A 25,721-nucleotide genomic window follows, 5' to 3' on the forward strand; every position below is an offset into this window, starting at 1 on the left:
CCTGAGATGGAGAGTGGGCTTTCACCGACGGGGCTCAGTGTTTCGGCACTCCCCTCCCCGAGCCTTGCGCTCGCCGCGCACCCTCCAGCGGGGAACACCGGCTCCGAGCCTCACACCCGCTCGCCGCCAACGGTGGCCGGAGGAGAGGGGCCTCGGTGAGGGGTTCCTCGAGCGGGAGCGGCGGCGCCTCCTGGCGGCCGCCCAGCAGTGGGGGGCGCTAGGGGCGGCTCCGCGGCATCGCGTCCCTCCGCGGTGCGGCCAGAGCGGTCGGCTGGGGTCCTGCTGCGCTGACCGGGGGTGGAGCAGGTCTGGCCCGTGCGGGAGGAACTGCAAGAGCGGCCGCTGCTGCCAGCGGTATCTGACCCGACCTCCCGCCTCTTCTTCTCCTCCGCCCCACGGCTCCTGCCCCCAGCGGCCCGGGAGGAACTGAACCATCGCCGCACAGGAAGTAGCGGCTGCGGGGAGCAGCGGCGGCGACAGCTGGGGCTGCCGCACTCAATGAGCGAGGCTCCCGCAGCCGCCCGCCCTGCGCGCCCCTTCCCCGCCTCCCGAGGGCAGCGGCGCCGAGCGAGCCCGCCGCCGCCGCCGGGGGGGCACCGCGGGCAGCAGCAGGCGGAGGCGCGCAAGGCCGCCCGCCCCGGGGCTGGAGGCTGAGGCGGGCAGAGGCAGCTCCGGCTGTTCCCGAGGAGGCGGCGGCGAGGACTGCAGGTTGGTGCCGCTCCGCCGAGGAGGCGCGGGTGCCGGGCTGCGGGCGGAAGGCGGGCGGCCGAGCCTGCCCGTGCCGTGCCGGCCCCTCCGTGGCCGGGGTAGCGCCCCCCGCCTCGGCGCTCCCCTTTGCTGGCGACGGTGGCAGCTCCGCCGGGCATCCCCCTCAGAAGGCCCCAGAGCACCGTCCCCCGCTGCGGCGGCACTGGAGGAGCCGAGCCGCGCCGGGCCCGGCTCGGCTCGGTCCATTCCGTTGGCCGCGGTGCCGGTGCCACCGGCACTACAGCCCTTTGTGCGCCGGCTGGGCCCGGCGGCGGCGGGTACCGGGGTGGGGGGGGGCGTGAGGGGGGTGGTGGTGGTGGTGGCGGTGCTGGGATGGGCACAATGGTCCCGCCGGCGCGGCTGGGCCCCGGCTGGAATGTAGCCTACACTGCCGGGGGGAGATGGACAGCCTTCTCGGGGTGCGGAGGGACGGAGGCGCTGGCTGGCGGCTCGCCGCTGGGAGGATGGCAGCTTGGCTCTGCGCCGAGCGTGAGGGGAGGGTGGGAGGGAGGATAGGAGGAAAGTGGGAGAGTGGTTTGAAACGAAAAAGAAAGAAACAAAAATAATAGACGGAAAGCCTGTTTCCGAAGGGCCGGGCTGTACCCGCGTGCGCGGCTTGTGAGCGCAAAATGGAGAAGAGCGATTGATCGGAGAGCAGCAGCCGAGTAGGATGCTGTTGTGAGTGTATTCTGTTCAGATGATGCTGATGGGTTTAATAAGCTGCTAACCTAATGTGTAGGCATCTATATCGATGAACACATTGATTATCCTCTTATATTAAACAGACTGTATACTACGGGGAGTTTTGTGTTGAGACTGTTACTTTTTGATGGCATATATGTACGTGTTTCTTGCTCTTTGTGTTTTGCTCTTTGAATCTTCATCTGCCCCCCTCAATCAGGGAGAGAGCAGGTGTGAAACAGGAAAGCAGAGTTTGCAGTAATACTGCAGCTCCTTTTTCAAAGCAATAATAATCTCATTAGTTCATCATGTCATCAAACTCATTAATTTCAAGTCCAAAATAAACATCATGGCCTTTCCCCCACTTTCCTGCTCTAAGGGAGGTAGGCTGGAGTACAGTAATGCATGTTTGCCATTAGTGAATTGCTGATACGTACAAGCATGTTTGGGAGTGAAGTGGTGAACTCTCCACTTGTCTTGGCAGTGTTTCTTTTGTGGTGACGGTGTTCGCTCAAGGCTCTTTGCTTGAACTGCTGCTCCTTTGAGTGAAGTTCAACATAATCACAGATAGGGACATTAATTTATTTTTTCCCTATGCAAACCCAGGTGGATCCCATTCATTTTTCTGTCAAGACCACAGAGTTGTTTTTTTTTCTGTTGTAACCTGCAGTGAACTTACTTTGCTGCGGTGAGTGTTGGACTGTTAGAGTTCCTTGTTCTGGCCCTTAGAGCTAAATGTAAATGTTCTCATCTTTTTTAACTTTCAGAACAGCCTTGGCTTTTGGTTCCCTTCTGTGTGCTCTGGTCTTCTTCCCCTTCACATCTGTTGTTACTGAATCTTTGCAATTAAAACTATGTGCATTACATTTCAGAATCTTTTAAGGACAGCCTTATGTACTCCAAGAAAGTCTCACTATCTCTTTCTCTCTTAATTCCCACCTTCACCTCTCCACTCTTACGCACACGCTTAATTGGAGAAAGCAGGGTAGAGAACAGTTGGTCTCCAAATATAGCTTGAATTCAACAAGCACAGGAGAAACACCTGACCAGCTTGTCTCTGTTGAGCATGATTGAAATGGCAGGACTGCTTATCAAAACTTTGTGCTGCAGTTCAACAACACATAGCAGATAGCTCAGGTGAGGGTGCGTGCATTGTGCCTAACAAGGACTGAAATCAGAAGGGGCATGAGTTGAGTAATGCTGGGCAGAAGTAAGGATGCTGTTTCTTCTTCCCTGATTTATCGCTGCAGAGATGCATTAACAAACAGGACAAATTCCACTTTACAGGGAACTCTGTTCCAGCACAAGTGTATGTTTTTTTTCCCAGCCTGAGCTAAAGGTTTCTGCTCTGTGTTAATCTTCTTACAAAATGAAACTATTGCATAGCCCTGTGCTAGCTTCTTGGGCTGTTTTTTTTTCTGTTTTTTTTTTTTTCTGCCTCTGTTTGCAGAAAGATGCATTGTTTTCAAATCCTAAATGGTGTTTTGTTTACTTAGAAAACTATTATGGAATAATTGGATTTGGGGCTTATGTTTTGTGGGTGACTGGTGTGAACAAAGTGTTGCTGCTTAATGTAGTAAGTTCATCTATACTAAATTTATGATAGCCATAAATTGTGGTAGGCTGCTTCTAGGCTTTCTGCAAATACAAAAAACCACAAGAATGTTTGCATTCGTAGAATCACGGAATGGTTTGGATTGGAAGGGACCTTAAAAATCATCTAGTTCCAGCCCCCTGCCATGGGCAGGGGCACCTTCCACGAAACCAGGTTGCGCAAAGTGCCATCCAGTTTGGCCTTGAAGACTTCCAGGGATGGGGCAGCAACAGCTTCTCTGGGCAACCTGTGCCAGTGCCTCTTAACCCTCACAGTAAAGAATTTCTTCATTGTATCTAACCTAAATCTGCCCTCCTGTCAGCTTGAAGCCATTCCCTCTTGTTCTGTCTCTACATGCCCTTGTAAAAAGTCCTTCTCTGGATTTCCTATAGGCCCCTTTTAGGTACTGGAAGCTGCTGTAAGATCTCCCTGGAGCCTTCTCTTCTCCAGGCTGAACAACCCCAGCTCTGTCAGCCTGTCTCCATAGCAGAGGTGCTCCAGCCCTCTGAGAATCTTTGTGGCGTTCTCTGGACTTGCTCCAACATATCCTTGTTGTGGGATATGTTGTGCTGGGAGTCCCAGAGCTGAATGCAGTATTGCAGGTGTGGTCTTGCAAAAGCAGAGTAGAGGGGCAGAATCACATCCTTTGACCTGCTGGTCACACTTCTTTTGAAGAAAGAAGTTGCCCAGCATCAGTCTTGCTCCTCTACCTTATGAGAACATAATTATTGATAGGAGTGGCCAAGATACTGACAAAGAAATGTAGCTGTCATCTGTAAAGGCTAAAAATGTTCTGTTCTTTCAGTTTTCTTTATTTTTAGTTTTAATACTGAGTGTTGGTGCATGCGTGTTACTCTGTTTATAGTAAGCGTCCAAACAAAGAACAGGTGACTAGGTAATCACTATCTTGAGTATTGTGAGATATAGAACAGAAGAAATGACGAAAAGCAAAGTGAAACCAGAAAGTACCTGTATCTCGGACTGTTCCATTACCTTCTGGTGATGAGCCACTAGTAATAAAGAGTGTCTGTCTATGCTTGTATTTCAGGCTAATACCAGGGAACTTTTGCTTGTGGGTAGCTCTTAAGAAGGAATTGATACCATCTTTGTAAGCAAGGCTGAATGGAAGGGAATAGAGAGGCATTAGAAGGCATTATCCAAAGTTTTTATTTACCTGTGATACTAACCAACATAAAACGAAAAAAAAAAAAGAAACACTAATCCCAAGGCCTCTGCTGTGTGCTTGGTGAAAATACTCTTAAATGTGTTAAATGTGTTATGTGAAAATCAGTTTGCCATCTGACGCATGATCCATGTTAGGATTCGAGGAGCGAGTTACCACCTAAATTAGGGACCAGTTATCACTAGGACACAGGGTCTTACAGGTATAACCAATATATTCTAGGGAGTGTTTAATTTGCTGGAGCACCAAACTACTAATCTCTGTTTCCTGTTTTGTTTTATTGTAGGAGTCCAAATTTTTTCTCTTTTTTTTAAATTTTTTTTAATTGATGCTGCTAAAATCAGTGGATGCTTACTGTTTATGTGTAAAGTTTCCTTGTGCCTCTGAGCTTTGGCACATTTAGGAGGGTGCAAGACATGATGGTGATGAGAAGCTGGGCATTTAGAACTATTACACACATGTCATAGCAAAAATGAAATAAATGCTTGTCTCTTTTGTAGAGATCAGTCTAGGAGTGTTACTTTTGGATCTGGTTCTTCACAACAATACCTCCTTCTGCTGTGTCTTTATCTGTGCCTGTCTAACCTTCCATGGAACAGACAGCACAACTGAAGTTTAGTAGATGGGACATCTGTCTTGGGAAGCAGGAGGCTTGGGTTCTTGTCCTCTGCCAAATAGGTATTCAGTATTGTAAAAAGGAACCAAGTACCACAGCAGCTTTTCTTTTGTCTGTAAACCCATGCATGCAAAACCAAACAGTTTTAGGAGGAGAGCGTGGTGATTGGCTGTGCCAGGGTACCCTCTTGCTTTACTAAGGAAGTCCTGGGTGGAGGTTATGATACCTGCCAGGGAAAAGACAAGGTAAGCTGTATAGAAACTATGCACAGGTCAAACTATGAGAGGATGCTGCCTGTCAGGCTAATGTTGAAGGGATTCAATCAGTCTTGCCTTTCTGCTTCATGCTGGTGTTTTATGAGGGGGTCAATATAGTCTTGGCATGTTGAACTTTCCCCTAAAGTTGTTGATCTCTGTGAGACATAAACTGAGGAAAAGCTGGGATCTATGGTACATCTTCTTGCTGTGTGCTATTGGCCAAATAGCCTAGGTGCTCATGTTGCTTTTTTGTGCCCCCCCCCCCTCCCCACTCCCTTTGCTTATTCTCAGGCATGCAACATGTTGTATTTTGTAGGGAGAGCAGGACCAAAATTTTGGGCTGCTGCTTCCCCTGGGATTTGGGGAACTTGGGACCTACTCTTTGTGAGGCATGGTACTGCTAAGCTGCATTTTTTGTGCACCCATTGGTTCTAGTTTCTTGGTGGAGACCTAGAGTGAAATAAAGAGAAGAAACTTCCTGTCATGTCTTGGGGAATAAAAGCTGGTGTACTGACTAGTCCTAGTGCTGTTGTTTATCTTGCAGTAGTATCAGTAATGTGGTGTTTGCTTTCCAAACAAAAATATGGTTTGTGTCCCAAAGACTTTAAAGAGCCTTTGAAGCTTTGTGTAGGGGAAATGTTAGTTCTCTCAGCCAGATCCATCTTCACTCGGGGCATATCCTTGTTGCCTAATTGTGACTACTGCTGTAGTTTGAGACTGCTCAGAAAAAAAGAAAATGCTTATCCTTGGAGTAGATGTTGAGCTATTTATGTTTTATGAGAATGAAAAGGCATGTAGATGCCTTATACATTTGGAGTGAAGCGGTTGAAGTTTTCCTTTCAGAAGAGGTAGATCTGAGTGTATAGCAGAACTCCTAGAATCCAGCATCTCCTGTGTACTTGTATATTCATGGGGAAAAAGTAAAAGCAAACCTAATTAAAATCTTTACAATGTTTATGCATCAGTGTTAAGAGCTCTTTAATAGGCAGGCATAAGCAGTATGACATTGGCCTCTTTCTGTGTGTAGCACCTCTTCTCCATGCAGACAGACTTTCTCATTTGCTGTAAAGGAAATGGGATTTCAGTGAAATTTTTAGTTGCTTTTTTTCCCCCCTGTTGTTGTTCTTGTGTGTTAGCATTACTTAGGTAATTACAGTGTGCTGGTTGGGAGCCCTGACAGCTTAAACTGAGTTCTTTGTCAAAAAGGCAATGTTTCCCATAATTAAGAGAGACTAGAAACAACACCTGAATCTATTAATTAAATAGTCAAAGTTGATGGCAATTTAGGATATATTAACAAGCAAAATAAAAGACTTTTCTGAATAAAGTGTTGCCCAGAGCAAATGAGCTATTGGGAGGCTTTTTTTGTGAGGGAAAATAATCTGTTGGTGCTGAAGCTGTCACACATGCACGGTTGTGCAGAATTCATGTGAGAGCCTTCCAAATTCTGTGGTACTCAGAATAACAGCCATTGTTTATTCTTCAAATTTCTTCGGAGATGTTAAATCATACTTGTGACAACCCTATGAAGTGGGTATTGTAATGTTTTACGGATGGCAAAACAATTATTCGGCATTATTTCCAGCTGTACTGTGAAAGCTGGATTTTCAAAGTACCTGCAGTGTGGCCCGCCGCTAGAACTCGGGGCTGTGTGAGTGAGCGGTGGGTGAGTGTGTCCTTCCACCTCTTCTGCTAGCTGTGGTTTGCTGATGAAAACATTTGGCAGATGCACTGGTTGTCACTATGTAAGTGAGTACATCAGGCTGGACCCTATGCATCCTCATAAAGGATGAACTTAGCTTGTTTGAATTGTTCTGCCCATGTTACAGGCATCCCTTCTTGGAGAAGAGAGATGCAGAGCTATTGGCTGTGCTGGTGTCTTCAAAGTCTGTCCACATGTGAAAGTTGGGTTGCTTACACTGACTTCAGAGCACAAGTTTGTTCATTTTTGGGATGAAGTCCTGGTCGAGCTCTTCCAGCTGAGCTCTTTCCCCGCTGGTCTTGCTCAGGGTTACAAGTTGCCTTGAGATTGGGCTCCTAACTCCCTGTGATCTGACAAATCTGCAGACCCAGCTGTTTCCTTCTAACATCAGCACTATCTGCAAGCTGAAGGAGGTCTGGATAACCAGGATGTAAGTTTCTGTTAGGGTCAGACCAGCATCACAGCTTTTCTGAGAAGCCTGGCTTGGGTTTCTGAGGTATGTGTGTCTCTTCTCCTCCACCAGCTCTGCTGGCTGCCCTTCCAGAAGTTATAAATGCCACAGCAGATGGCTTGGGGAGGCAGTGTCTGTAATTACTGTTGCAAGACTTGCCTAAGCTTGACTCTGTACAAAGAAAGCTTTTTTCCCCTAAAGATTTGAAGCTGTCGGTACTTCAAATGCAGATTTGGTCTTTTCAGGAGAATGTGATGGTGGAAATGTGTGCATTATGTACTGGTTCAAAATCAGCCTTTCTTTCCTTTTAACATAATTCATATGATGGTTTAGTGTTACCAGTTTTCAGTCTTCTGCTAGGCTGCTAAAGTAAAGGCTGGTAAAGGCTAGACTGCTTATGGACCCAGATTTTGAGAGCGGCTGCCACGCCATTAAATAACACAGCTATAATCAGCTTATTTGATAAAGGTGGGTTTTTAAATCCGTTAGTCTGACTGGTAGCCTTCCATCGGGTTTCAGTACGAACATTGTTTCTCCTCCCAACTGAGCAGAGATGTGTGGCTATATGGTTGATATATGCAAATTTAATGCCTAATGCAAGCAGTCATCTCCCAGATGCAGTTGTGATTGATTGATCCAATGTTATGTTGCACGCTGTATGCTTTTATGTGGGCATTCTTGCTCCAAATGCCTTGCTGCAGTCTTGGGTTCCCTACCAGTGTGTCTGAGCTAAACTTCTCTTGCCTTCCGTTGGTGCCTGTGGCCTTTGCGTTATTAACGATATAGCCAGCCTGTGCTTTAAGTTTGAGTTGTGAGAGGGCTGAAACCAAAGGGAAAAGAAGGTTTTCATTTCTTGAGGTCAGAGAAGATACCATGACCCAAACCACCCAGGCCTGCTGAGCAGTGGGCTTCTGGTGGTCACAGCAGAGAGAGACACCTTCAAACAGCTTCCTGGGGTTGCTCAGAGGGTTGGAGCCCTTCTCTTCCCAGGCAGGATGAGTCTGCCGTCTGTATTTCAAGGCGCTATTTTTTTTCTAAATTAACTTTTCCTGTAATGTACCTTTAGTTAAAATTACAAGCAGCTGTGGGAATTTGGCCGAGATTCCAGATCCTTACTGATTACTGGCACTCCCCATTTTCAGTGAAATATTCCCATCACTTGGATCATAGGATTGAGTTGGTTCTCTGTATTTTGTGTTTTGAAGTTTTCATCTTGTCTTTTGCTTTACTGACCAACCCGTGGCAGTGGGACAGTGCCATGCCTTTCAGCAGCCTCTGCTCATAACTAACTCTCTGAAACTTGTAAATGTTTTTCATGTTGAGTTTGTGTGTGGTGTCACTGTTATCTGTGGAGAAGACAACTACTTGAATACAGATCTAGCACTGTGGCAAGGATAGTTACATGCCCTCTCTTAAGAATTGAGATGGACTAATCTGAAATATGATGTACTTTGAGTAGTGCAATTTGCTTTTTGTCCTTTCAAGGTGTACTGGTTTTGATGGTGGAAACTAACCTGGCTAGCTTAACTCTCCAGTAGTGTTTTTTCCCAGTATTTTTCTGTGATGATATGAGACCTATCACTGCTGAATGCTGCTTTATTCCTTTCAGGCTTTCCTGTCCAAATACTCACCAGAAAACACTCAACAAGCCCCCTCCCTCTGCCTGCTCTGAAAGGATTGAATTTGCATTCATTTTCTAACATTACGGCAGTGTGTCTTAAGCCGAACTCTAAAGATAGCTGTGCGTCTTGTACCTAGAGAAGTGCCTTGGCTGCAAATTACTAGACGCTGGGAGGTTAGGCACAGTACGCTTGGCCTGGTTCTCTGTTCTTCCCTGGCCATTGTCTCCTTGCTGCTGCCAGGGACGTGTAGTGAGATGGGGGTGGACCTCCTTTCTGACCTGGTACAGATGTGCTTGCTTGCAGCCTGAGTCCTGCTCAGCCCTGAAAAAGCATTCAGTGTTGCACTTGAAATGAAAACTAGTTACAAATGGCATTGCTTCAGCTTGCCTGTTGCAGCTGTAGCTGTGACTGGGAATTGAGGGCCATAGATTAACTAATGGGAAAGGCCTTTGCAGCATATATTCTTAGAATGAAGATATGTCCATTAAACACATATGTATGCTTATGCTGTTAGATGTATACTGCTAGCAAGCTCTCCTGTGTGCATCTGTGCATATAGCAAAGCCCGCTTGATGATACTTTTCTGTTTCTTAATTTATAAGCTTTTGCTAGCAATTTACCAATAAGGAAAACCTTTTCTGGCTGAAAACTTTCATTCCAATTTGTGTACTACAGGTTTTTTATGGTATACTCCGATACACTGCTGGAGTAGTATATTGGCTTTTCAGTAGCAATATCATACTAGAGAAAGAGAGCTGACCAAAGTAGTGGTGATATGAAGGGAATTTTATGTAATAGCTTGGAAAGCAGGTTTTGTAGCTTTCCAGGATCCAAAAGTATCATTAGCTTTACTGGCAAAAAAAGAAGGTTTTTGCTGTTTACCTGAAGAACTGCCATTGACAGTGTCATCTTGGTTATATTTCACAGTAAAAAACAGATAGTGTTCATCATCACTCACCTGCCGCATGCAACCCACTATGAGCCTTACCTCATTCAGGTAATGTATTTTCTATACCTTTCTCTACAGCAAAAGAACGTAACATCCTTTTATTTCCTTTTCTTTGTGTGTTCAGGTTTCTTCCTGAACAGCGTGGGAATTAGTGGAATAGTGGAGTACTCCTCAGTGAGAGCATTTTGTCACAGGGCAGATAAAACTGGCTGCTTACCTCCTATCTAGTTGGCTTCTTGCTCCTCCCCAGTGCAATAGGAATACCAACACTGATAAATGTTGGCAGCATCTTTTCTAGTGGGACTGCAGTTTAGTCTGGAAGGGAGGAGTCTGCTTGCCGGTACTCTTAATCCCTCTCTTTGAGTAAGATTAACCAGATTTTACAGACCAGCCTCAGTTTTTGGTGATATCATTGCCTACGTTAATTTATACCTCTGGATTTATGATGGAGTGTCTTCTTCAATACTACTCATTAGCACAGCTAGTTTGGCAAAACATCTAAAGGAAAAGTTAGCCTTAGGTTTGACTGTATTCCTGCCGAATACCTGTTTTGATAATAACCAAAAATGTAATGCTTCCACTCAGCAGTTTCCAGACTTCAATGTGAGTCAGTCTTAAGTGGTTGCAAAAAAAAAAAAAAACCGAACCAACCAACCAAGCTCCCCCAAAACCCCAACCCCAAACCTTTCTCCTCTCTGACCCCTAAAGTAAAAAGCAAGCTCACTAGGCTGGGATGCACGCACACTAGGCTGGGGTGCATACACACTCCTGCAGAATGGTTCTACTGGGCATGAGCTGGGCTATGGCATGCTACTGAAAGCATCACCTTTTCAGAAACACCTTTTTCTGGGGACAAATCTGTAAGAAAACTTGAGTGAAAAAATTCACATGTATGTCAAGAAAACATTACCAAAAGGAAGGGTTACAGAATGGAAGTTGGTTTACATAGAGGATACCTGAAAGCTTGCTGCAGGAGAAGGGAATCAGCTGCTCTCTGTGCAGCTGTAGAGAGGACAAGAAGTTATGGATTTTAAGATGCCGAAGGAAGAGCTGGAAAGCTGGAAAAAGCTTTCTGTTGCCAAATGGGAGTTGTGAAATTTCTGTTGCTGGAAAGAATTCAAAAAGAAAAGATCCTGGCAGATGCATATGAGAAGGGTTGGGTTTTGGTGCTCCTGCACTGGGAACCAGAGTGCTGGGCTCCTGGTGGGAAATGCACCCTTACAAGATGTGGACAAGGGGCAGGGAGGGTCCAGAGAACAGAAGTTCTGGCTGTCCTGCTCATTCCTTCTGTTGCTGTGTAAAAACTGTGTAGGAAGTGGTTGCGGGGGCAAGTGGTCAAGATGAAAATAAGTTAAAGGTTTTGGAGAAGCTTGGCTGTCAAATGTTGGAGACAGCTGGGTTAGGTGTCCTCTTGAAACGCTCTTCAGCTGCACACACTGCAATTTTATTTTGGTAGAGACTCATGCTCCAAGCCTGCTCCGCTCTGGAAGCCTTGTGTGCTGTGAATTCGAGCACAGGGCAATGCCACTTAATCTGTGTGTCAGACTGACTCCAGCAAGGATATATTGGTATTTTTGCTTTTCTGACAAAGGGTCCTTTTATTTAGTGGCTGCTTCATATCTTCCTCTTTTAAGTGTGTGAAATAACTTGCTTGTGATGAATTCATTTCCATGTGCGTTCCATGCAGAAGGTGGAGCAAAGCCTTGAAGGTGTGTTTACCTTAGAGATCAGGCCCAAAACTGAAGCCTGAACCCAACAACCGGAAAGAGCATGGTGCCAATTTCCTTTGGTTTGCTATTTTTTCATCCATTTGGCTCTTGGTGAATTTCTGTGGCAGAGAACTAATTCCTGATGACGAGCCAAAGTACCTTAGAGTTGCCCTGGCCAGCAGCAGTAACTACCAGCAATGTGTGGAGGGCACTAAACAAAAGCTGAAAGGCTGGCTAAACCCCATTCAGAGGCTAGTTGATGTGTGCCCACAGAATTTAAATGCAAGTGCTGTTTCTTTCTCCAGCAGAGGACCGCTTGCCTTTTTGGTATTGCAGCCATTGCACGAAGCTGGTGGGTGCTGAAGTAGTTTTGCAGAATGATAAGGAATGAATTAAAATCTGAGTCAAGTTCCTGGCTCCCTGTACTGGCGAACGCATCGCTAGCAAGTATTAGAGGCGAAGTACCAGAAAATTTATGGGCTGTGGTGGTCTGTCACTCTGTATGAACAGAAAAGAAATACCATTCAGCTTCCTGAAATGTTTTCTTTTGTGCGCAGTATGCCTAAAATGGTTTGGCAGGGCATACGGGTTTTGCATGTCGGTAAAGCACAGGCGATCTAGGATGCTCCACACAAGGAACTTCTTGTTCTTTGAGTTTTCCCCCCAGCAGTGGACAGTGAGTAAACTTGGCAGTGCTGAGCTGTCATTGTCTTTGTCTGAAAAACTCATCAAAAGTGTGAATAATATAAACGAGATGTAACTTGTTTCCTTATGACCACAGGGAACTTTGGTCTTCCTCTTGCTGTGGTGCGTGTGCCTAGGTAGGAGAGACAGAGCTAAGATAACTTGAGCCTCTATTGAATGACTCAGTAGCTGTTGGTGGAATTTGTAATGCTCTGCTTTTTAAAATGCCATATGCTCTTATGAAAGGGGAGCCCTACCGCGTTTCTTCCTTAGTTCCAGAACAGTGTTAAAGTAGGATTCTTTGTGTTGAAATTATTTTGGATGCTATTGTTTGGTAAATGGCCCTCGTATCTTGGAAGACTCCATCTTTTGTAGTTAATGTGATGTCTGGAGTTCACAGATCTGGTGGAATTACATATACAACAGAGGGTATAAACAGCAGAAAGCCAGTACCTGCGCTTTCAATATGCGTTTGCTCTGGGTAGCCAGTGATTCCTCATGAGCTACGTGCTTCTAAACCAGAGAATAATTGTTATACAAATTAAAAACACACTGCAGTGATACAGATTCTCTCCGCAAGGGTGTCTGACAGCAGCTTTGTTTAACAAGTTCTAGTGGTGCCAAGCACATGCAACTTGGTTACAAAGCAGGAATTTTTTTTCTCCACCGTGTTTTTTGCATTAAACTTCAGCTTGCGGATACTCTCTAGAACAGGGTGGATCTTCTCAGGCAGGTGAATTTGTGCGTCTCCAACTTAATCTTGATCTCTTGGTGCAATTTTCTTTTTCACATCCTCCTCCTCTTCCTCGTTTAATCCCACTCATTGTGTGGTTTGTCAGGGCTCTTTTTAAGCATTTGATTCAGTTGCCAAATTACAGTAACGAGCAGGTAAATTTAATGCTGCGTTGGATGAGAGATGAAGTAATTGTACTAGCAGCACTTAGTCTTCGTGTATTCCGTTTTTGTACTTCCAGTGTAATTAGATCAGGTTTTCTTTATTGTACATCTAACCTTTTTTTTTCTATACTAGATGTACTGGGGAAGGGAGGGGAAAGAGGGGAGGCATGAAGGGCATAAAAAGGGCCTTTAACTGTTCCTAGGTTTCCTTGGATTTACGTTTATGTAAGCACATCTGCCTTGGGTGGGGCCTGTGGGTCTTTACTCCTGAGTGCATTGTGTAGATAGCCAACAGACCTGAATGTAATTGGGTAGATGCTGACATTATTTCAGCTATAAACTAAGCCAGCAGTTTTTTGAAAGGGTTTGGGCTCAAATAGAGGAGTGTGGGGGTGTGCAGGTTCATCTCTTCAACCCACTGATTTTCAGACTCCCTGTTGCCTTCTTGCTCCAAATTCCTGCAGCACATCTCTGCTGGCCTTGCTTACTGCTTCCTGGGATCTGTCTTTCACGTCTTGAATATGCAGTTTGTCAAATTTCTTTATTTCTTCCACCATGATCTTGTGGGGTTATTTTTGCTGCTGACTTCCCCCCATACCCCACCAAGTCGCTCTGTTGCTTTGTCAGAGGGTGAGAGGCTAGGACTGCTCTCTGGAGTGGTCTCTCAGGCATTTAAGAGCTGCTGCCCAATTTTTAGGAGGGTAACAGCTCTTCTTTTTCTCTGGAGTCCTAGTTTCCAGCTTCAGGTCTGGATGCAATCCTAAATTATGTAGGGATCCTATCTGCAGGCTTGTTCAGATGTTAACTCGGCACAGACAGCTTTGCAGTTCTTGAGATGGAAGTGATAGTTTCTGTGTGTGGAGGCAGCTGTGTAAGCTTGCTAAAGACCCTGGTTATATTGGGCAGTTCTTGATGCAGCCTTTCTAGCTGATGAGAGGTTGTTTTGGGAAGAAGAATGTAATCAGGTCAAAAGCCAAACTCTAGCCAAGGCTTATTTATTTTGTATTGAGTGTGTTTTGGTTGCTGGGCATCACTCAGTAGAAGTTGGAAGAATCGAAGTATTTAAACTACTTTACACTTGTGGTCTTTTCTGTTGGCAATGATTGGCTTTCCTGACATGGTTTTATTTCAGATTCCTGAATACTAAATTCTGTTTTGTATTAAATGTACTTTTGACTGTCTAACAGAAATACTGTGGTGAAAATAATAAAGGCCAATGGAGAACAATTTCCTTTTGGCTTAGTGTTTATTTCTGTAGATCAGCTGTGGCTATATTTTGGGTTGACCTATTTCATTCCTAATAATCTGAAATTTGAAGTGCTGCCAGTGGGCAGAGTAGACTTAATAAACATTCAAATTCAGTAAGGTGGAGTACTTTTAGAGTCTTAATGCATGCTTACTTTACCTTTGTGCATGGTGTCATGGTGATCCCCATCAGTAATGGCAGCAGTCGTGGAGAAAAGGGTACTAGCTCTGTGCAGGTAGGAAACGCTTTCCAGAAGTGTGTGTATCAGGTAGTTAATGTATTTGATACCTAAAATCTTGGGTTTTGAGTTTGTAATGTGTGCTCTTCCGTACTGGGGCCTGACTTCGCTTTTTTTTTTATATTTTATTTTATAAATAGAGAAATTGCCATCACAGAGAGATAGTGGGACACAGCGATGTAAATTCCTTGATGCATTGTGGAGGCCTAGTCCTTTCATGCTGCTATCTTCTATCTGCCTTCTGTGCAGCTCAGTTTTTAGTATGCCTCCTTCTCTCATGGTCTCTAGTCCTAGAAGTTTCTTCAGTTATTTGTTGGACCAATACCATGCAAAGTATTCCAGATATTTACTCTGAGAAAGCCGCTTTCTTTTCTTCACATTGAAATCATGTGGCCATCCACCATATGAACTGGCTGGTAGGATGGAGGGACTAAGCTGGTACTAATCCCAGCTGTAGTCTTCTCTGCTTTAATTAAATGCTGTAGACTAGTGGGGCTACTCAGGTATCTGAACATCTAATGTCACTTTAGGCACCCTAGGGTATTTCTCTTAGTCTGGAGCCACCACTCTCAAAAGGTATAGATTTCCCAGTGTTCTGGTGTCAAATCTGTCAGTCCCATGTGGATTATGTGGATCTTAGAAGAGTTTAAAAATGATACTTGGCACCTGTGCTTAGAAACCTACATCTCTTCCTTAAGCCTTGGTAAGAATTTCAAGAACTTTTCTTTGCCTGTTAACCTAAAAACTTTCATAAGAGATAGACATTTCTTCAAACCTCAGTTGTCTTTTCAGCTCCCTGCCTCAGTGTTCGTCTTTGTGTTTGAAGTCTAAACCTTTAAGTGCTAATACAAAAATACACCCATAGGTCAGTGTTAATTCAGTTTGAGATTATTTGACTGTCATGCAGATGTTATTTCAGTGGTGTAAAGCTCTTTAAAATCTCTCTGAAATGAAGATCTTGGAATAATCTATAATTAAGGAATGTTCCATGAATTCAACACTCCAAAAATGCAGGTGTGCCAGTGTATGAGTAGTGTGCCTTCACAGATAGCTACTTATGGGGAGTAAGTGCTGTAAACCTTAATATTTTGTTAGTAGTGGTGATCAAGACTTTTATTATGTATTAAATAGTTTCTGAGCAAAGTAGTGTCTGATTGCTTGCTTTCTTCCCTATTCCTGACCTACACTGTCATATTCGGTTTAATGAAGTAGCATGCCTCTACTATGGTGAAGACAAAACTGTTAAGGTAGTGATTGGTCTGGTGAGAGTTTATTTTTTGTTTCCTTGGTTTCCCACTGGCCTTTAACACAGTACTTCCAAACTAATGAATGCATTGGAACACTATGTGGTAACTTTGTAATAAATTTGATGTTCTGAAGAGACAAAAGAAAACACCTCCAGAGGTTTCCAGCTTTGGAAAAATATTTGTCCTGTGAAGAACAAAATCATTCCCTAGCAAAAATTACCTCTGTCTCAGTGCTTTCTAACCCTGTTATTCACTCAAACACTCAGATTTATGTGTAAGTCCTCTTGATTTCAAGATTCCCATGTGTGCTGAATGAAGCTGCTTTATTATTATCATCAATCATCATCATCGATCATCATCCATGAAGAGCATTTTGGACTTTCATAAAAGGACCATAGTTGCAGAACCGCCTCAGAAATAGTGCTGTGGAAAGAATGGTTAGTGTGGAAAAGAATGGTTAGTTAGGGAAAGTCCAGCCTCTGAAAAGAGTCACATCGATGGTGCAAAGTTGGGTATGATTCAAGGAGTCTCTGAATGTTGTTCTTGGTGTCTGAATGCCTATCAGAAATCTAAAGTGAAGCAAACTACTTGGTCAGTAAGCAGTCTTTAGTAAGACTTCTAGTATGTAGATGCCTGTAAAGGATCTATATACATTCAGCTGTTTAGTATTTGGGGTAAATATTTCATGTTGTAGGAGGAAAGGCATTCAATGAAAAAAAGGGTGGGGTGTTTTTAAGTGTATATTCCTTTTCTGTTGGTTTTGTGGGGTTTTTTGTTTGGTGGGGTTTTTTTTTGTTTTTTTGTTTTTCCATGTCCAAAAGAGAGACACGAGCATAGTTGGCTGTTTTTAAGAATCAAACAATTGGCAGAGCTTTAAGTCTAGTAATTAAGAGCTCCCTCCACCTCAGTAGCTCATGCCCATCTTTGTAGTAACTAGCATTTCAAGTCATGATCCAGGTTATTGCACTGCTGAGAGCAAACATCCTTTCCTTTGGAAGGCATCAAGTGCTGGTTGCAGTTACAGTTAATGCCTTTAATTTCAGAAAGTGTTAACAGTGTGCTTGGTTTTACCTATTTTTCTTTATCTAAAAATCAGCCAGTGCTTTGTATATGGGTGAAAATATATTCTATTCACCAGTATGTACACTGAAAAGCAAAACCTCTTTTGACAGCATGTTATAACATAATAATGGAATGGCTAAATACTACTATAATTCGTGTTTTCTAAATAGTTCAAATTGTGTTTGAGGATTGTAATCAAATGCTGCTTTATGATGTGACAAACCCCTGGCTGTGTTTGCAGGGGTGGATGTAGCTCGGGTAGGAGGCAAGCAGAGCCTACAGTGCTGTGGTTGGGGCTGGGCAGTGGGGCAGGACACTGGACTGAAAAGCCAAGCCTGGCAGCTGGGAAAAATGCCTCCTGAGAAATCGTAACCGTTCCTCCTGACTGTAAAAAGCACGCCAAAAGAGAAACCTGCTCATACTGACTTGTGCTGATTGGTAAAATTAGTTGAAGGCTCTGACAGTATTTCTTAGTGCCAGGGTAGGCCACAGAGATCCAGAGTGCATTTGTATGTTTGCTTTACCTGTGTACTTTACCCTGATTATGTGGCTTTTCCAAATGGTATTTATATTTTAAGCAACATGAGGTTGCGGCTGGACCTTTGGAAGAGGTCAGTGGTGATGTGCACATAAGGGTCAGTATATACTTGCCGTTCTTCTCCAGACATGCTCTGCATATCTCTGCAGGCCCAGGTGGGCTGGGATTTAATATTTTAAGGTGATGATTGTGCTGGGGGGCAATGTTGAAACTGGGAATTCATAAAAGAAAAGCTGTAATGCCCTTAGATGTGTCTTCTGAAGTGTGTGTGAGGTCTTAATCCATTTACCATGGAATGTGCTGTACTTAGGTTATTTTGTCAATGTGGAATTCGATTTTCCATATGCCAGTAAATATTGTGACCTTTACTTATTGTTTTATGGGTTCTGTATTCTTCAAACAGCAATCCTTTCTGTAAAATCATCCACTTAGGAAAAGTTGTTCCCTGTGAGGGTAATGAGACAGTTTTTGCCTCCCATGAATGTGAAAATAGATGAATGTGTTAATGTGGAAAGGCATCTCACCTTTTTTTTAATTAAACTTTTGGTTTCTTAGTAGGGTAGGAAATGCTCTACTGTTCCATTTCAGCCTTTTGTGGCATCTAAGAAATGAGAATGAGAGAAAACATAACCCTATGTTTAGGCTTAAAATGAGGTGTGAAAACAGGCTTCTGACATGTAGGTGCCATTGACTCACTCTTGAAACGTGAAGGCAGACAGTCTGACTGCAGGATCCAGATCTGTCACTTAGAAATAAAATTAAAAGTCTGGTTTCTCAGGATTTGACTGTTAATTTCTTTTTCCTTTGCCCTTCCTTGTGTTTAGAAAAACTCGTACAGAGGAAAAAACAAAACAAAACTGGATTATTTGGTCAATGGTAGTTTCATACAGTCAAATGTTGTGGATTTTTTCCCTTTTAAAATTTTAAAAATCATGCTGTGAAATGAATCTGAAAAGCAGTAGGTAGATGAAAAAAGAATACTCTTTAACATGACTAATGGAGCTCCCAGGAGGAGAGCGACTGGAAGCTGGGCGAAGCACACTCATGAGAAGGAAAAAATCTATGACTATGCTGTTTAAGACTTAGAAGCCTTTCTGTGGGGGGTGTGAGTACACTACCAGCTGTCTGCAGTGTTCAGGAAGAATTACTCTCCTTTCTTTGAGTCATTCTGGAGTCATTCAGCTATATCTAAACATTAGCAGGTTTTTTTTCTGCTTCCTTCTGATACCTCCAGACGAATACTGCTTGGGACCACATAATGCAGTGTGGGGATCACTGAGCTGATCCACAGTTGTACACAGTTACTCAAGTTGTAAAAAGACTATTTGGGATTGATTGGCGGGGTGGGACAGACCTGTCTTTGAATGTCTGTGTTTACTGTGGGGGTTTTTTTTGTCTTTGTCTTTGTTTTTTTGTGTTTTGTTTTTTAAATTTCCAGTGGAAGAAGCCGTGTGGATGAAATATAAATGTAAGTGGAAGTGAAAGGGGACGTACCAACCCCCCCTGTTCCGCAAGACTTTCAGGAGGCTTATTTTCCCAGAGTTCGAGTTTTGCCCATGACTCTTTATGTACTTGTATGATGCTGTGTGTTTTTCTGCTTGCAGTAGTGCTCAGTTGCAGAAAATGCAAGCTTTTGTGCAGTGTTTATCCACTTAAAAGTTTCTGTGTGTGTGTTTTGCTGAATGTGATTTTTAGAGCAAAGACAAGAGTGAACTTGGATCTGATGAGGGAGTTGATCCACCCCCCCACCCCACCCCACCCCCCCAGCAAATTACCATCCCATGCCTAGCAGAGGTGAGAGAAGCCTGTGATGCTGCCCTAAATAAACTTTCTTGCTGTGTTCAGAGCTGATTACTTTCATTGATAGAGCTGTAAGCGAGACAAACCAGCCTGCTTTAAAACCTCCATGGCTAACAAATTAGTCAGTATGTTTTGATCTGTCCTTTATAGTTTGCCACCTCAGCTACTCTTAACTATAAAAATGTGAACTATTATATGGAAAACCCTTTTAATTTGGTTATTGTTATTCAATCCTATACTTGTTTAAAGCCAACAAAAAGAGCCGAGCTAGGTAGTCCTTTCCTTCCTGTGCTTTTGTGTATCCGTACCTGGTGTCTTGGTGTCTCCTTTCTTTTTGCATAGATCACAATGCCTGCACACATCTGATCCCCCATAGAACTGGTATCCAGGTAAAGTTTCACTGCTGTACCTTGTCGTGGACCTTGAAACAAGTAGTAAATGAACACAGCTGTATTGATCAAGGCAGCATGCGGGAATACAGTGACTTTAAAGAGCATCTGCTTCCACATTTCACTTGGACAGGGGATCACTAAGTGTAAGGATTTGTCACCTGGAAGAAGGCTGGCTGTGAGTGTGACTGGGGGCATGTTTTAGCTGTAGCATTTTTCTGGCTTACTGTCATGTGGCACTGTGTACTGCCTACACAATGTGAGAACAGTCAGAGTACTGCATACCAAGCTGGACCTGGGTTTTGCGGTGCAGGGAATTTTGCACTTGGAAGACTCATACTTGAAATACTCGGTGACCTGCGGAAATAAACAAAAAAAGATCTTTTCCCTCCTCTCTAGCCACAGCCTCCTGTTCAGAATTGTTTTTTCTTGTTCTGTTTCTTTCCTTCCTCACACGCATCTTCAATTAAAATAAATGAAATCATTATGTACATCCTTTGTCTAAGTGCTTTTATTCATTCTACATCATTATCAGTATGATTTGTTTCCCTCTATGTCTTTTTTTGTACTTTCTCCTCTTTTCCTGCTCCTTTTTCATTCCTCAACCCCTTCATACACCTACCCCTTGGCTTTTTAGGCCATGAGACAAAGGTTGAGGGTGTAGGAATTATATCAGGGTTAACTGTGTATCTCGTAAATATGTATTCAAACTGTAACTTGCCTCCATGGAAAACTTCCAGGCTTGATTTAGAAACCGATCAGTCATGAAGACTATCCTGGCCCTTGGTAAGTTGTTACAGTGGCTGGTGATCTTTGCCGAAATACGTGGCTTGTGACCTGAATTTTTTGTTTCATTCAGAAGCTGATGGCTTCTGTTTAGCAGGCTTTGGTTCCAGCAGCTGAGGCATAATCTGCTGTAAACCCTGTTTCCATGCAGGGACCTAGACTGTGATTAAGTGTGTGGTGTTTTGTTGTTTATTTGTTTGGTTTTTTGTTCATTTGTTTTATTTTTATTTTTTCCTGAAACTTGAAACAGCTTCTCCTTGTTCAGTCTCCTGCTTGAAGGCTTGTTTTCTGGTGGTTGAAGTTTGTTTGTGAAGCTCTGTCATGCACGCTTATCAGTCTGTAAACATAATCCTTGAACTACTGAAGGCAGAACTAGACATAGCGATGTGAGATGCATGACAACCCCATCTCCTGTTTGTATGAGCTACAGCAAGGCCCTGGGTTGTTTTTTTTTAATTTTCTCTCCTTTTCCATCCTGCTTCCTGACCTCCACCCTGCATCTTCACCATCTTTGTACACTCTTTGTTTCTTCTCTTGCCTTTCCTATGGAATTTCCTTTACCTGCTCTGATTCCCCTTGATCGAGGACTGTCTCGACTTCTGATGATGTGTGATTTTCCTCTTCATCATTTCATTGAATCATAGGATGCTTTGGTTTGGAGGGGACCCTAAAGATCATCTAGTTCCAACTTGCTGCCATAGGCAGGGACATCTTCCACTAGACCAGGCTGCGCCAAGCCCCATCCAACATGGCTTTGAATGCTGCCAGGGATGGGGCAGCCACAGCTTTTCTGGGCAACCTGTGCAGGGGTGAGGACCCCTTGGGACCTAATTTGTGTACATTTTGGATAAAGGAACTGACTGTTTTGAAAGCCGTTGAGCCAATATTGGGAAGACTTACGATGATTCTACTCTTCAGGCTGGCTTCTGGCTTTGGAGGAAGCAATGACCTCAAGTCGTGAGGCTCACCAGGCTCAGGAATGAGCCACAGTGTTTTCAGTGGCTCAGTACCTCTTTGCTTTTCCAAGTGCCTGTCAAGGCTTCTGTGGGAAAACCAGTCCTTTTGGTCACCTGGGAGAAAAAATCGACAGGGCTCATACACAGGACTCTGTATTATTAAAATCTTTATAGGTAGGCAAAATGTAATAATTTTATTTGTACTACAACAGTAAGGCTTCAATTGCTTTAAGCTTTGTAATTTGCAGGGACTGAAACAAATCTTGAAGGCTGCTGATTTCTCAGTTCTCAAAGGTAGCGCTGAAAGGTAATTGAGGAGAGTGAGTGCATTTTTACCAGCCTTCAATTTGACAGTCAGATCAAGCCTGTTCTGAAGAAAACCATTGCTTGCCTTGGAAAGGTCATTCATGTATTCAAATAACAGCACGCAGGAACAGAAGACTCTTTCAGAGCAGGTGTCCAGAGATGCCACAGAAGATAACTTCTTGTCTTTTCTCATACCTGTCACCATGGAAATCTGGTGAAGGAGTCTCCAGTTGCCAGCAGGAGAAAAAAGAAAGTTACAGTGAGCAATAAATAAGAGGCCCACTGGGAGCATCATCTTTCACACAGACTGGAAGCTCTTTTATGCCATGTGGAAAAAGAACAAATAAGTAAACCTTTTGTATGCCGCTGAGGGGACACATGTGAAACATTAGGGAAAATTAAAAGGTCAGGTTACTTGCAGTTCTTGCTGAAGTTAGATCTTTATCTCTGTGCTGCAGAATCGCAAGTAGTATTTCTTTACTTTTCAAAGGAGAGGGTCAGTCAATCCGGTGTAGGAATACAAAACCCACTTTTGTTCCTCAAAGTCTAAAAATTGCTTGGTGGAGTAGTATTGTGTGAAAAGTCCATGAAGCATATGGACATTTGAGGCTGTAATTTTTCATTACATGGTTCTTTGCCTTTGCATGGAGTGTACAACAGTCCTGTAGGTGGGCTGTTATTTGTCACTGAAAATGTTGCAGGTAGGGAGTCTGTAGTAGTCCAGTGGTAAACTAGTGTTTGCTTGAACAAAAATATGAAATACAGTTTTGTTCCATAATATTTATCTGTCCCATTGAGGCAGCTTAATAAAGCTCCTTTCATAAAGGTCTCCAAAGCTGAAGCTAGCTTTTGCTTTTGATTATTGGTCTAATTTAACTGATCTGTGACTCAGCTGGAGTGCGGTAGGATGATGCCAATCAAATCTTTGTAACTGAAAAAAACCATTTAAAGAACAGTGCTTATTTGTCAGACTTCCTCTTACAGGTAATAGTACCTGGGAGCTTTATCTTGTGTGTTGAGAAAAGTTCAAGTTGTGCAGGGTATTTTTTAGTATGGATGGCAGAATTTCATATGAAGTACTGATAATATGTTTAGATAAAGATTGTTCCATATAAGTACTCCTGTGCAGACATGTATTTGCATGAAGTTTTCCATAAAAGTGAAATAATCCAGAACATGTCCACCCAATGGCTTTGACCTACCTCTTTCTCTTATCAGCAAGCTTGCATGGCAGCTTGATTTTGCAGGATTAGCAAGACATGGGCTCTTCACTTACCTGTTGTTTGGTCTCTGGTGTTCACTTCCAGTGTGTCATAGGAAGGTCTTCTAAGGACATAGGCTTCTGCAAGTGCAAGCTCAAATACCAGTTCCCGCAATTCTTCTGTCCTTTGGAGTTTCCATCTTTGTTTCCTGACAGACAGCAAGGCAGGCCCATTGCTTCGTGGCTCAATGCTTTTGCATACGGAAATGAGCATGGCCTGGTTGTGGGAGATCTTTGTGTGGGACAAAGGTAGCTCCTGATGCAGCACAGCCTCTGTGTGCTGAAGCTCAGCTTGGCAGTGCTGGTGCTGGTCCAGGGGAGCTCTGCACAGGAATTTACGGATGTGATAGTCTGTGGCTGCCTGGCTCTCTGCATAGCTATCCCGCCTTGGAGATTATTCATCTACCACTGCTCCTGATCTGTTGCTTCCCAGTGCAGTGTCTACTTCTGATGGAAAGAGCTGCTTGGCAGTATGCTGAAGTGCATTAATACAGCAGTGGCTCCAAGAGTGTCTTGGGGTCACTGATAAAACCATTAGCCTTGAGCATTTCCTTTCCCAACCAAGCTTTCTGATGTGTCAATACAGAATTGGTGCTAAACTTTTTGGAAATTTGCTAACCAGCCATGGCCCATGATGTTAGGATCCTTAAACTCATTCCAGCGTCTTTGTCAATGAGAACTGTAGAGACTTTTCCTATGGTTGCTGTGGGCAGTGGGTTGCTTGCCATTCCCCTGATTCAGTGTTTCCCAAGCAGTGTTTTTTCTAAGGCGGATGGCAATCTCGAGGACTGCAGGGAGAGTGTTCATGGCAAGGCTTGGTGCTGCAGTCTTGAGGGCTGCTTTACAGGTGCTTGAACTGGTCTGTGAGGAGAATGAGAAGGGGGAAAGGTGGAAGCCTCTTTAGCAGAAAAGGTGCAGTAACCTCTGCAATACACTGAAGAGGCAAGAGAACTGCTTCTGAAAATTGCAGCAAGTCCATTGTACTCCATGGTGGCCCTACCTGGGGCTTTGCGCTTCTGTTTTGTTCTGAAGACTTTTACAGTTTTTTTATAAAAGAAGTTTATAGAAAACACTTTAAGTCCATTTTGCATTTAGTCTTACAAAAAGTTACAGAGTGAAGTTAACAGTGCAGACTGTAAGCCAGTGGACCTCAAGTTGATGCAAAAACTATTCTCAAACTAGTATGGGTTTCCTGAAATAAAGAGGTAGATCTGTCACAGATTCATCACTTTTGGATACACGTGATTGATACTATCCTTGAAAGGACAGTATTGATACAGGTTTCCCCTGATGTTTGCCATGTGGTAGACGATGTTTTCTGTCTTGCTGTTACTTCCATGTACAGTAGGAAAAGCCTTGGGTTTTGCTGTTTCAGCATTTTGGAGTTAGAAATCCTGTGGATTTCCAAAGGGAATGTACTTGTTTTTACGTGCTGTAGGATATGCTTGGCTGGGGATGATGATTTTGGCCAAGAACACTGCACCAAAATGTTTTCCACATGACAGACTTCTCCTGCATCAAACTCGGCAGCTGTTTCCTCCTATTGCTGTCTTCTGCAGTACTGTCCTCTGCCAATTCTGTCTTCTCTCTCTAAGGAGAATGCACACTGCTGAGCTGATTCATCCCAGTGATTAGCTGTGCTCAAATTAGTCCTTTCCCCAGGCTTCAGAGTATTGTCCAACCGTGAGCAGAAATGGATGGTACTAAGGTACTAATGTACAACTCTAGTTAGGATTTATCCTTTGCATTTTTGAGCATCCTGTTATCCCATTTGGAGCCATTTCTGTCCCCCTTTGCAGGCAGCTGCCAAATCTGCTTAGTCTGTTACATACATTGACCTTTTTGATTCCTTTTGCCGCTGTCCCTCAATTTGTCTCTTCCCTGTTGTCTGCTACGCAGACCCGTAGAAGAGAAACGAGCTGCCTGATAAAGGGATTTTGTTGGGTTTGTTGTTTGTTTTTTTCCCTTTTGTTCAGGAGCTGTTTCTTCCCTCTTTGGGAAGAAAAAACTGAGGTCCACCAGAAGATTTACATCTAGGTGGTGATAATGTGACTGTGAGATGTGGTATCTCTTGGATTTCAGTGGCTGAGAAATGCTTTTTGTTGGGAGGATAGGTCAGCGCTTCTAGTTTAGGAGCTGGGAAAGCACAGAAATGGAACAAGAAATTATGAAAAAAGTATTTCAGTCTTTAGAAATAATGGTAAAGATTTGGGGTTTCTTCACTTCCCCCTTGGTTAAAATATTTCTCCTCATGTCCCTCAGTTTTGGAGAGCCCTTATAATCATCTTGTGTCACAGTAAGCCCAGATGAGAGGAAACATTCCCTCCATCTCTCAGTATCTCCTTTATGGAGGATATAGGTACCTGTTCAGAATTGCGGAGGATGGGAAAGGTCAAGGCAGTGGACATCTTCCATGCATGTTTGTAGTGGAGCCCTTGGAGGGAGGCTAGTGATAGTTCATGGCAAGCTGGAAAAGGGGTCATGTTTGGGAAGTAGTGGATGCATCAGTAAAGCACTTGGTGGTGTTACTTGCGGGAGTGCTCTGACTTCTGTGGAGTCCGAGAGGGGAATTCTGTAAAAACAGTCCACAAAATCATCCTAAGGACCACAGCCCTTGTCATCCACCCTCCTTAGCTGTTGGCTTGCCCCCTGACTCGTTTTGGACCAGACTCGGCCTTTCTTTTAGCAGCATTGGTCTAGCTGTAGACTAGTGCCTCAGGTAGCAGTGGCTGCATTACCTGGCAGGGTGCATGCCAAAATGGAGTCCTGCCCTTGCCTTAAACTCTTCTTGTGGCTTGTG

At 43.8% G+C, this 25,721-nt stretch overlaps 1 protein-coding gene across 5 annotated transcripts in view; it reads left to right on the plus strand.

Annotated features, from left to right (window-relative positions):
- The first annotated feature begins 434 nt into the window (after positions 1 to 434).
- Positions 435 to 25,721, plus strand: part of AGPAT3 (1-acylglycerol-3-phosphate O-acyltransferase 3) — a 92,687-nt gene continuing 67,400 nt past the window's right edge. For all 5 annotated transcript variants that reach the window (XM_057405040.1, XM_057405041.1, XM_057405043.1 and 2 more), the window contains exon 1: positions 435 to 708. The gene's annotated coding sequence lies outside the window, so the exon portion shown is untranslated. The remainder of the gene's footprint in view (positions 709 to 25,721) is intronic.

This window comes from Pezoporus wallicus, unplaced genomic scaffold, assembly GCF_028554395.1.
Source record: "Pezoporus wallicus isolate ANWC-B61680 ecotype Strahan unplaced genomic scaffold, APGP_CSIRO_Pwel_v1 contig_1739, whole genome shotgun sequence".
NCBI classification, from domain to species: domain Eukaryota; kingdom Metazoa; phylum Chordata; class Aves; order Psittaciformes; family Psittacidae; genus Pezoporus; species Pezoporus wallicus.